Genomic DNA, 12,693 nt, shown 5'->3' on the forward strand with positions numbered 1-12,693 from the left:
TTGTTAAGCATCTGCTGATTTTGGCCTACTCTAGCATTTTACTAAGCACCTTTTGATCACGTTCATTCATGGGATACATCTCATGAAGTACTGTTTATAGAAAACTACATCACTGTAGAAGTATGAACATAGCAGTTAAATATTTATGCATTCATTTCTAGCAAAAGCAGTTGGTATGTTGGTAATGTGGTGTTGCTGATATTTGTAGAAGTCTGTCATACAAATTGTCTTCCTCAAAGAACAATACATGGAACATTTGTGGTAACGAGTATACAACAAAGAGTATACAAGAAAAAAAAAATCTGAAAGGGAGGAAATAAGTTTGCCATAGTTTGGGGTCAGGGAGAAGTCAGGTGAGCAAATCGTGTTTACTTCAAGCAGGAAATCTGTGACAGCACTATTCTTGGAAAGAAGAGGCAGAAAAATAAGGAACAGAATGAAACCTCGCAGAGTTCATCTTACAAGCAGAACAAAAGTTGAAAACACTAAAGCAGATTGAAATGACATCAGTTCTATTTTTCATTACGTAGTTTCAGTGCTGTCTTCTTTATTTTAATGGATTTTCTTTAGAAGTTTTGGAATTGGGGACATTTTCAGTGCTAAGAATCTTGAACTTTATATTTTGCAAGCAATTTTGTTGGAAACAAGATACGAAGTCTCCCTTATCAATATTTCTTACTAAAAATATATGAAAAATTTCCTCATTTCTGAATTGCATGGCTTTTATCAGGAAAATTGGAAACATACACTTTTTACTATTTTTAATTTTCAGGTGAAAAGTTACAAATTTGTTACCTCTAATCCTATACAATTATACATATATATGTATGCATATAGTTTGCTGAATCTCATTTATAAAATAAATCACAAACCTGCACACACCACACCCCCAAATTCTTAGAATTAAGAAGAAAAAATCTGCAGCATTCATCAGTTGTGCAGGAAGCCTTACCTTTGACTTCTGACGTTTTGAAATAATAAGCTGGCTTGTTTTTCAGATCTAGCTCTGCTTACTGTAATCACAACCTTGTTCACATGTTGTAACCTCATGAATCTATCCCTGTTACTGATCATGACATAGATCATTCATTACCTGTTGTGTACACGATGTCAAGCTAGATAAGCTTATCACGCTTTCTAGCTATAAAGTAAACTGAATTCTCTTTATGCTTTAAATGATCTTCTAAAGTTAATAAGCAAGGTTTCCCTTTAAATTTTGGTATCAGAATGGCTTGCAGTATATCTTTTATCTTCTTTCTATTTAAACTTACAAGAGAAACGTAATAGTATTTGCTCTTCTGCAGGTTTAAGAAGTATTATTCAAAGAAACTGTACTTTCTTCCCAGGCTGTTAGTTCAGTAGTTACTTGATGATTTTTCTGCATAATGATTGTACATCTCCATGTAAAAAAATTCCAACTAAATAGTGTTAATGCTGCTGTCTTTTAGTAGTAGAGGTATTTGCATATCTAGTACTTTTAAACTACAGTATATTGCTTGCCTGCCTATTTATATGTGGCCCATCTAGCTTTCTATAAATGCACATATATATTTTTTAAAGATTTTCTTGATTTTCTGGGCCAACTGAGATTATACCAGCTATCAGATAATTCTGGGGCCTACGGTTTCATGCACCTCTGACCTTAAACCCCTCACCTCATTGAAATAATTCAGATCAAAATGTGCCAAGGTATTGAGGATATTTGAAGTGCTAAAACAATGAGGCATAGATAGCAGAAAACATACATTTTACTGCTTTACATGTAAAACAGCTTAGAGGAAAAAACTTTATAACAGTTGAGGTCAATACTAGACCTAAAGGTGGAAGTCAAGACTTAGATCTCCAAGTTTGCGGCCATTCTGTCAGGCTGGACTTCTTTTTCTAATGAAAGCCCTTGCTGCTGGGGCAGAAGCTCTGAGCCATCAGGTTTTACCTGCTGCTAATTTTACTTTGCGTGTTCTTAAGATACGACCTCTTCTGTGGAAAGTACATTGTATGGCTCTGAAATTAATTTGAATGTCAGCTAATGCTGCAAACGTTTGGTCTGAATTTGGGTTGGTGACTAGAAGCTCTAATAGATGTGTACCTGCCTTTTGACTCATGAAAGGTGTAAAAGCTGGCAGAGTTTAGATGGAAAGATGAATTTTCATGGCCGGTCAGTATGGTCAGCTGTCGGTTTGACCTTCTCAGGTAGGACAGGCAGGAACAAGGTCCTGTTTGAAAACAAACCAGCTACGCTATCGGCAGGGTAGGGAAAGCCTCTGATGACTTTGGTTCTTGGTTGTTGGGCCTTTTTCCTCTGGATGTGTTATGTTGTATTTAATAGGTGGTTTTGCTTGTTCTTGTTGGAGCAAATTTGAAAGCAGCATATAAGGGATTTAATGATTATGAAACCTTAGTACAAGAATTTGTGACTAAATATGACAAGTAAATTGTAGGAGAAAAGGCGTGAATAAAACCTGTTCCATATAAAACATTGTCAAAAATTGTTTAAATAGCATTGCTGACGGTTCAAGATAATTAAAAAATCAGTTTACTGCTTTGTTTTGATGTAACCCTTCAAGTCTACCCGTTGAAGCTACTGAAGGTGATCATTAGACTTGTTTTATTTTGAATGTTTTATTTTGGAAACAGAGCTATGCCATTTTAAGTTTGTGTCAGTTTTTTTAGCAGCTTCTCAGGTGTCAGTGTTGTTCTGTCGGTTAAATGCCACATGGGGAGGGGGAGGTATAAAGCCTTAAAGCTGCAAAATAAACAAAAGCAAAACCTGAATTTGGTAAGGCTGCTATATTTGTCTGTTTAATAGGGACTCTTAATAGTAACTTTTATTTTGGCACTGTAGTGAGGGAGAAGCAACGCCGGTGCTGAGGGTTGTGGCCTGTGGAGCTCAGGTGGGCGTGGGGGTGGTGCAGGCTGTGGTGACCAGGGTGGCCCTGTCTCTCTCTTCCTTCGTGACAGGGAGCGGAAGAACCCTTCTTCAGCAAAAATTCTGCCTGTCCCCCAGTGCCGGATCTGTCAGTCGGTAACTCTGCAAGCAGAGCGTGTTTCTGGGCCTGTTGGGACAAAGAGCTGCTGGGCTTTCCAGCCTCCCATGCCTCCTTTGGGAGAGAAATATCCTTGGTCTGGGTTGCCAGGGAGGGTTCCCAGGTGGGTGGTTGCCTCCTTGGGAAGCTAGGCCTGTGAGGAAGGAGCGGGACATGTTGCCGAGCACGGGAGAGGTTGGACTGGGCTGGTGGTTGGGCTCTGAGGCTGTGTTCTTCCCTGAGGGGAGAGGAGTACTGTCTCCTTCCTCTTTCAACTTTTGAAGTGAATATAAGGAAGGAATGGAGGGTATTTTACCTCACGAATGGCTGTGAGAAGGGGCAGTTGCTCTTGCCCTACCACTTAAACCTCTTTGCTTTGCTGTGCCGAGGCCATGGCTTAAGGAGACAGGCGTGCTGAGGGGACAGTTAGCCAGAAGAACCTCTGTGTCGTGCTGCTGCTTACCTTCCCTTCCCTGTCGCTGCGATGGCACTGCTATTTGTGGAGCTGTGCTTTGAAACAGGATAAGGAAGTGATCTGATCAAGCCCTGCAAAAATAGATTATTCTAAAATGGTAACTAATTCATTTTAAAATGCTGTCCCACGAGCACTGTGTTGGCAGCGTTGCGGGGGCGATGTACTGATTCTGTGAAGATGGGAATGAGCACCTGGGGCAGAAACTTCTGAAGCTGTTGCTGGTGTGGAAGGCTTCATGTAGTTTCATGGGCAAAGTTAGCTTAAATTCTTGCCATGCCCTTGCTCGTTTCTTCAGGGTTAGATGTTAATATTGGCATAGTCTTTCAGATGTATCAGTGCAGCTGTTTGTGGAGCCGTGCTGTATTTAAATCAGGGAAATGTTGCGGTTTAAATAAAAAAAAAAAACCTAAAAAACTTACAAAGTAACCTCTAAAATACCTGTAAAGGTTTGTTTTGGTGGTGGTGTGTTTTTTGCCCCTAACAATTGCCAGCACAATTGCAGAGATGGCTGTTTGTGGGGTGGGTGGGAGCAAGTCTCCAAGCGTAGCAGAGGGAAATCTTTTAAAGACTTTGCTGCTGATAATATATAATGTGCTATTTTCTTATGGTGCTTACTGACATCCGCTCTTCCTATAGCATATATGCTGAGCTCTGCTCAGTTTGTTCAAGCTGTCATCACAGTTGTCCACCACTGCTGATCAGTGTCTTCTTTACTTGACACTTGTTTCTTCAGAAACTTCTTGTGCTGAGCATTTGTTGATCAAAAAGCACACACAGTACTCTATGCACTGTGTTTAGTCCCTTCTCTTCTAAAGCAGATAAAGGAAAGCAGGGAGTGATTTTATTTTGTGGTTTGTTTTTTTTTTTGGGGGGGGGGGGGTGTTTCTTGGGGTTTTTTTGCTGCTAGTAGCTGTTGGGTCAGATCTGGTTTGCTCCAGGCTTCAATGGTAGAAAAGAGAGTGGGGGACATCAAGGATAGAGCATTAAAATCCTGTGCTTGACTGGTATTGGCAATAGCTAAGTAAACTTAGAAGGTTAGATGTGTTTCAACTTAGTGCTCTTAGATTTGGAGGCGAGCAGGAAATAAGTTGCTGGAGGTGCCACCTGAGGTTGCAGAGAAAAGTATGGCTCTTCCTCACCTGGTCATCAAGAGCGAGAGCTTAAAGTCTTATACCAAACTGACATGTAGATGTTTGCTACAGTATGTTTTGAAAAGCTTTAATGCACATTCTGAAATACTTTCCCATGACCGTGTTAGGTCGTTGCTTGCAATGGCAGTCTGCTTAATTGTCCTTTAACTTTACGCTTCTACCATACAACTGTAACTAAATTGCACTTTGTACTAGAATAATATGGATTTGACGGTAAAATTAATGCATGTTTTGTGTAACAGAAGAGTTGCAGGGAGGGTTTTAGAAGACCTATGGTCAGAAAATCATCAACAAAGGAAGAACAAAATAAGAATCTATGACATTTCTCTGGCAGGTATTGAATAAAGACAGTGGACAGAAATTGTGAGAAGATGAAAACAATGTTTTATATTTCCAGAGTTTTTAGATTTTTTTTTTTCATTGAAAATCAAAGTTTTAACCTAAATTTATGCGCTCTAATGCTTGTCTTGATTTGTTTTGTTAAAATAGTAGGAAACTGGAAGCCAAACCACACGGAAGAAAGTGAATCAAAGATTATGTGTTTAAAGATGTTTTAAAGCCAGCCCCAGATCAGCTGACTTTATATTAGGTTATTAACATTAGTTGTTGAAAAATAAAATGGGCTTTGATACAGTATTCCCATGTGTTTCTAAAATAACTTATATCTGTATGAAAGTCCTAGCGTAGTCACTGTTTTTCCATGTTGGCCCATCCAGCCTATCACCACAGATGATATTAGTGTAGGAACTACCAAGGAGGTGGTTTTGTGACCACTGATCCTGGATCAGATTTACTATCAGATTATCTCCTAATGTAACTTTGATCAGGCAGGGAAACTATCACATTTCTTAAGTTAATAAGAGTACACAATATATCATTTGCGCTGACTTAATGCGTACTGTGGGAGGAAAGACAGTAACTATTTGGCATAAAGACTTCCAATACAAAATCAACCTGTCAAATCTAAACTGTATTTACTGTCTTGTCAAACCATGACCTCAGAGCAGATATTGGAACAATGACTCAACTCTGTAAATTGTGCTCTGTTTTATTTACAGAGGACAATAATATGGAATTATTACCTATTAAAAATAATTTACTGAGCATGTACAGTTAGATTTATTTTTCATTTCTTTTGAAATCGAAGGTTTATTGTTTTACAATAACTTTGCTTGGGGTGGGAGAGAAGTTGCAATATCTTTCTTTTGGACACTCTTCTGATTCATAAAATATTGCAGAATAGTGACATTAACAGTCATTGCAGACATTTTAATGCCAAATTCATCCATCCATGTGAGAGTTATTTTTCATTTAATGGCATTGCTTGGGACGTGGAATTCAAAGAGATAATGCTTTCTTCCTTTGTTTAAATAGGAAAATGAAGTATTTTTAAAGTACACTAAAACAGACCCTTAATATTTTATGAAGAACCTGTTCAGTTGGGCAGAATTAAATTATTTTAGTAAGCTTACCTCTCCTACTTTATTAATTCTTACCTAGTGCATCCTTCATAAATTCTTGAGATTATGAGAAGGTGAATGTATTAAGCTATGCAATATGTTCTTTAAGCCAAAATACTACAGCTTGCAATTTTAATTTTTTTTTTAGTTTACTGTAAGATCATTATATGCTTTTTATGTAAAGTTCCAGAAGACTTAGTTAAGTATTTAGAGTAAGCACTTCATTCTCCCCGCCCCTTCCTCGTGTTGCTCTTCTGAATAGATTGTTAGGAAAAGATAGGTTGATAGTATTAATTGAGAATTATAAGCAAAATAAGTAATCAATTGATTTACAGGTGTATTTCTAGATACATTACTTCTGCTTTAGTTAGAGGTGTTTATTTTCATCACTGTTGCTAAGGTGGCTTGATGGTGAATGGACAGCTTAACTGCTGAATTACACTGTCCACTCTCCTTGGTTCTTAGCATGAGTGTAGTAGTATTTGATTCATTTTTCTTACTCAGACAGTACGTGGGGCCAAAGTGGGACAAAGGGCTAGATTAATGTGGTAGCACATATCCTGAACTGCCACTGCTTTTCATCAGAATGCTGCATTTTGCTGCTTCTGACTCAAAGGCAGTCACATTTGTGCCAGTTATTTCATACCCTTTTAATCACAACTTCTAAAATGTGGGTTTTCTTTTTAGGGGAAGTCTTTGTAAAAGGCAAATAAAACATTCAGTTTGGTTTGCTCATGTTCTGTTTCCTCTTTCTTTGCAAATTACTGTTGAAACCATTGCTCAATTCAGCCTAACATGGAAGCGGAGAAGGGCTCTCAGATGATGAAGTTTTTGTTTAGTGTAAATCGGCAGCTGAAGAGAGAAGACACTAAAGTTAGTGTCCTTACTGGGAGGAAAAATACAGAAGTCAGCTATCATGGGGTCCGTTTTGCAGCAGCTGGCCAGTTGCTGTGGATATAGCTTCATCGTACCTGCGGGATGTGTGATCTTTTGCCTAGTCAAGGGGCCGTAAAAGGTAGGGGCTTGTGGTGGTGGAGGGAGAAGGACACATCGGTAGGAAAGCAAGCTTTTAACTGTGCTGCTCATAGAACTTTTCATGTTAAACTTTTTAATGAGGAAGCTTAGAAATAACATGTCATTTGTCAGGCAGACAAAGACCAATGCTAGGGTAGAAGGGAATAAGCCTAATAAATGTTCAAGATAAATTATTGTATCACATACATGATCTATTAATAGGGGAGAATAGAAGAAATAAATGCAACATATTAATGCCTTCCATGCTCGGTGGGAATAATCAAGTTGTCAGCTCAAAGTAGTGAGTATGTTGTTTTTATCAGTGCGCTGCATAGAGGACCAGATATTGGTGCTAAATTTAAAGCAAAAAGTAGGAAAATTTGAATTTTAATGCTTGATTAAGGTGGTTGTTTATCTAGCCCATTAAAATGTCATAGATATCTTGCATTAGCTTTGTTAGAAATGGTGAATCAAACCTTGTAATGGCTGTCTAGGAAATAACCTAGGCTTAGAGAACCAGGCAAGAAGAAAATTGTAACAGTTGAGTTTTGCCCTGAGCCCATGAAATTAGGTCATTGTTTAACTATATTTAAGTAACTGTGGTTATTTACATTCATATAATTATTTATAACTGTGAAGCTTTAAAAAGAATTTAATGAATAAATCCTGATATAAAGCAGTCTATTCTGTTGTCTTTTTCTGAGTGGTGGTCATGTTGCCTTTTTAAAATTGGGATAACGAATGGAATAAGGTATCCTAGATACCTCCACTTAAGGGGGTTTTTTTGTTTGTTTGTTTCCTTGTTTTACAACATGATGATTATGCAATCCAAAATTAAATTAGCATTTCTTTTCTGCCCCCTCACCTTTTTAATTATGGAGAGCCAGGGTTTATTTGTAGTGCTGGGAAGCTCTAGTCTTCAACCAGAACACTGTGATACCGGATGCTGCACAGCTGCGAAAAGATTTCAAAGGAGGACAAGAGGGTTATGCTTGATGCAGTAGCCCAGGCTCTCTCTGCAGGGGATGCAGAGAGGGAGGTGAAATGATCAAAATAACAGGCTGGTTCTTTGCAGCACCATGCTGAACTAATACATGCAGTGAATTACGCTTTTTCAGCCTCACAGTAATTAAAAGAGGATATTAGCTTGGATGAGTTTTGGCTGTATGGATAGATGGGACATATTTCTAATCACATGCAGAAAAATTTGGCAGGTCTTGTGCATAGTCTTGCCAAAGTCTATGAGAACCCAGAGAAAACTAAATGAAAAATACTGTCTAGGTTTACAGTCAGGTTGTGCTATTGTGCACGCTTGGAAAGTAGGTGTTAGGAATAGCCTTGCAGGTCAGGTCAAGAACTCTGTTTTTGCCACACTGAGTTTCAGCTGAAGGCTGTGTCCAAGAAACAGCTAAAATTGGAATTGAAGGCAGTTCTCAGGTGGGGGGACAAACCTGTGAGTCATCAGCACAGAGATAGATGGTGGCTGAATTTGTGTTGGCAGATGCTGGATCTCTGAGCATAAAGGAGAAGAGGACGGGGAAAAAAAGGTCAGGGATGGAGGTGTACAAAGCTCCTACAGCAACTTAGAAGAAAAAAATTATCTGAAGACTGTTAAATGAGCAGCTAGAAGAAAACTGGAGGAAAATAAACATTTTGTTGTATTTTCATTTGTAGGATTCTGTATTTTTGCTTTTGATGTCCGCTGAATATAAAATATTAAATCTAAGGCTAGAACAAGTCCAGCTACTCAGAATTTTGTGTGTTTTCTCTCTCTCTTTTAAAAAAGAACTTAGTCCTTTTTAAAAGAGAACTGGTGTGGCACAGGCTGTATTGCATTGTTAAACCAATGGAATAAATGTTAGTGCCATTTTGATGCAGCATTACAGTGTCAGGATTTTACTGGGGCATTATTGGTAATTTGTGGTATCAAAGACGTAATATCACAAGTGACATGCACAAGTGATTACTATTTTAAAAAATTCCAGATAATGTATTTTTTTATGCTCCACTTTCTCTGTTTTCTTCTCTTTGAAGCTAAGGCAAAACCAGTTTAGTTTCTCGGCTTGCCTGCACAAGCTGTGATAGATTTTGTGTTTGTATTTGTCTGAAACGTATGTACAGAAGGGACGCAAAGTTCCTTTAAGAAGGGATAACTAAGCATTCTCTTTTCTTTGTATCCGAAATCTAAAGGTTATCAGATAAAAGGGAGACTTTGGTTATTTTTTAGGGTATTTTTTTAAATACCCTGATGGTTTAAGAATACAGGGGAGATAGACTGATTCTTAACAAACAGTTTTAAGGTAGTGGTTTAGCAGGAGCTTCAAGGAGAGTTTCAGAATATTAGGTGGCGTTGACCTACATGTAGCGTTTGCTCTAAGAAAGTGGGTTCTTGGTCTTAGGGCTGTCCCCCTTGTCCCCTGAATTTTGTCTCCTGAGGAGAAGGGACACGAGATTTACCAGGAGAATTTCATCTGACCTATTCTTGTAAGTTGTCTCCTCCCTGGTAGCTATGTAGGACTGTGTGGGGACATGAGCTGTATTTGATGACTCAGGCTAGAATATCCTCCTACCTCCTCATCGCTACGCTGCTGCTGGTGAGCTGAGAGTCTCTCTGGAGATCGAGGAGGCTGTGGGGCGGCTGGGGGTGTACTGGAGTCCTCTGGGAGCTGGATTTTAGAATTCCTTGGTGAAGACAGGGATAGATTGGCTGAACATGGCAACATCAGCTTTGCCAGAGCATGGGCTTCACGAGTTTTATTTTTTTACTTTATTTTGGAAAAATAGGTATCAGACTGCTACACTTGCAGAAAGCTGAAAACTGCAGTGCAGGAACCGAAGGCAGACTGGAGAATGCTGGTAGGCGGTACATGTATGATTGTTGGAGAGGACATGATAGGTGCTGTTATTAGGATGCAGGAAAAGAGAATGAAGAACTTGAGTACTGAAAAGTTCTAGAGATATTGCTCTTAGTAAAACATTTTTTTGTTTTGTTTTTTAGTTCAAGCAGTATGTTTTTGACAGCAATAGTGAAGAACTGGAAGACTGGTTAATTAACATACTAAAATGGAGTATTTACCAGTGGAGGTAAGACATTCTTTGAATGTACCACGGTTTTGTTTCTTAGCATTGTCTTGCAGTTCCCAATACAAGTAGCTAGATTAATGGCACTGTTACACAAGCATTTCTCTGAGAACAAAGCTGGTTTAGGAGGTATCTGTACACCTCCATCTGTCTTTTCATTGCACTCTCAGGTGCTCTGATGCAGCTGCTGTAAAGTATCACTAAAATGATCAATTTAGAAAAAAACAGAATCAAGGAGCATTTTTTCCTTCTGATGGTCTTTTAAAATCTGATATCCTCTGATCCATTTTGTACTGTGGCCTCAGAAAAGATTAGTTTGGATAACTAAGGAAGTGGTGAGCTAGTGTGGGGGACAGCATGGACTGGCCAGCGTATGTAGGAGATTTTCCAACTTAAGAAAATAAATAAACCCCCGGAAGTGTGAAAGAAGGTAAAGTTTTGGCCCTCAGTATAGGATCAAGTGGCTTTAACTGACGTTTTAACTATTGGAGATGCTCAGTCTCAGTGCTTAAATATTTTTGAATACTGAAATGCTGTTTTGATTGTAAGTGTTAAGTCGCTACCAAAAGTTATTAAACCCTCTGTTTGTTCTAACCTGTGTATTAGGGTATTCATTTATTATCAGATCTTCTGACACGTTTATATGCTGCATTAACCTCTGTTGCTCGTGTGTAGAGAGTTCCTGCTGAAGGATTCTTCTGCTTCTTACAGGCAGACAGAACAAACGGGCAGTTCAGTAGCTCGATTTCTGAATGCTAATTCTATGCTTTAAAATACAACAATAAAGTCATTAAGTATTAAAATGAGTTGTGGACATTTAATACCATTGAATTTAGTCAGTGAAGTTTAGCTGCAAATTTGGATGGAATCTATATGAATAAATACTTCTACATGAATTTAACTTTTTTTGTTGGCTTTTGTATGATTAGCGTACAAAAATTAAAAGACATTGCCCAAGTTTGAGCTTCTCCTTTAAAATATTTAATCACTGCATAACACTTTCTATTATATAGTTCAAAGAGCACTGCTTTCCTTTGCACTGATATGAAGGACTTTGACAGAAAAGTAGTGATTTGGTTTATGTTGGCCCAGGGCAGTGAATGCTTCCCTTCACCCAGGTTAAGATGCATGTGGAACACGCTGATGCTTGGCAAAGAAAAAGTCGTCCTCAAAGGTCAGCTGATAGACTGCAATCCCGGGTACCTGCGGTGGCATGCAGCATTGCTTTCTGGATGCACCGTTTTGTGAACTGTGGCTCAATATTTCTTATTGGTTTTGCAGTTGATACTGGAATAAGGCATGGGTGCCACTTTTCCAAATACTGCTGGTAGTTGAGCAAGGGCTGCGTTACTGGATTAAAACACATGGTGCTGTGTCGTGCAGACCTGTGTTTGCTGGACCCTGTGTTCGGTCTGCAGGGATTGCCAGCCCAGGCAATTTTTAGTGGGCTGGCTGGGGATGCTAAGTCAGCTTGACAGAGGAGGGAGGGAGTGGCCCCAGCTAGAGCCGTTAGACACAATAGAAATACCACAAGTTCACTGGACATCCCTTTTGGCAGTAATGCAAGATGTGGCTCTCCTAGCTTTTTTTGTTGAATTAACTCATTCATAAAATGGACCTTTGAACTTGTCTAATTGGACTAGTTCTGGATTGTTCTCAGTTTTCCTACTGGGGACTTGAGGGACCCTGAAGCATTTGGAAGTGACTGCTTGACCTAACAACTCCTGCAGGAACAGTTTTCCCTTCTCTTAGTGGAGGGAAACTGTTCAGGGACATAGTGCCACTTATTGTGCTGGGGAGTCAGAGGCGTGTGATGTCTTCCTCCCTTGAAAATGTAGTTTCATCAAAATGCAAGCTGGATGAGACTGCCCTATGGTATCCTTTGTCTGTAAGTCCTTTTGCTTTTTCCTGAATGTTTTAAAGTGGGCTCCTTTCTGAGGTATTGGACAGTTTCATCACAGGTTTTATGCACAGCTCACAAGGTTTGTTGCCCAGTGGCCAAGGGTCATGGTGGGTCTAGGATTTCTGGATCTCTGCTCAGTGGCAGGTCAGGTTCCATTTGCAGAAGATACGCTTGCTCTTTGGTAGGTGATGCACGTGTGATAATGCAGTATGGCAACCCCAGAGAATTAGAGTGCACAACTTCTTGATTCTAGCTTTAAAGACCACTGAGGACATCCCTACACAATCCTATAGACAAAGCAGTGGAAGAGGGAATCGTTGCAAAGCCCTGTAGGTTATTAGTGAGTCCTAATGCTGCATACTGCAGCAAAACTTGTGGCATCATTCAGTTAATCTGTTGAAGTCCCTTGATTGAAGTTTGAATGATCACAGGATTTTTAGACAAGCTGGGTTAATAGCATCATCTAGATGCTGAAGTTTTGATCTTGCAGTAAGGGCCCTTGATCCGAGTTCTTCATATTGTCATAACTCAGCTTCAGAACCAAAATTCCTCTTACCCTGTCTCTTGTTACTTCAGTAACACACTC

General features: G+C 39.2%; 1 protein-coding gene across 9 annotated transcripts in view; it reads left to right on the forward strand.

Moving 5' to 3' along the window:
- The window catches only part of FAM135A (family with sequence similarity 135 member A), a 92,434-nt gene that overhangs the window by 4,158 nt on the left and 75,583 nt on the right, over window positions 1–12,693 (forward strand). For 2 of the 9 annotated variants that reach the window (XM_076333014.1, XM_076333015.1), the window contains exon 2: window positions 10,122–10,207. The exons of the other annotated variants lie outside the window; for them this stretch is intronic. The gene's annotated coding sequence lies outside the window, so the exon portion shown is untranslated. The remainder of the gene's footprint in view (window positions 1–10,121; window positions 10,208–12,693) is intronic. 9 annotated transcript variants of the gene reach the window in all.

The sequence above is a fragment of the Aptenodytes patagonicus genome, chromosome 3 (genome assembly GCF_965638725.1).
Source record: "Aptenodytes patagonicus chromosome 3, bAptPat1.pri.cur, whole genome shotgun sequence".
NCBI classification, from domain to species: domain Eukaryota; kingdom Metazoa; phylum Chordata; class Aves; order Sphenisciformes; family Spheniscidae; genus Aptenodytes; species Aptenodytes patagonicus.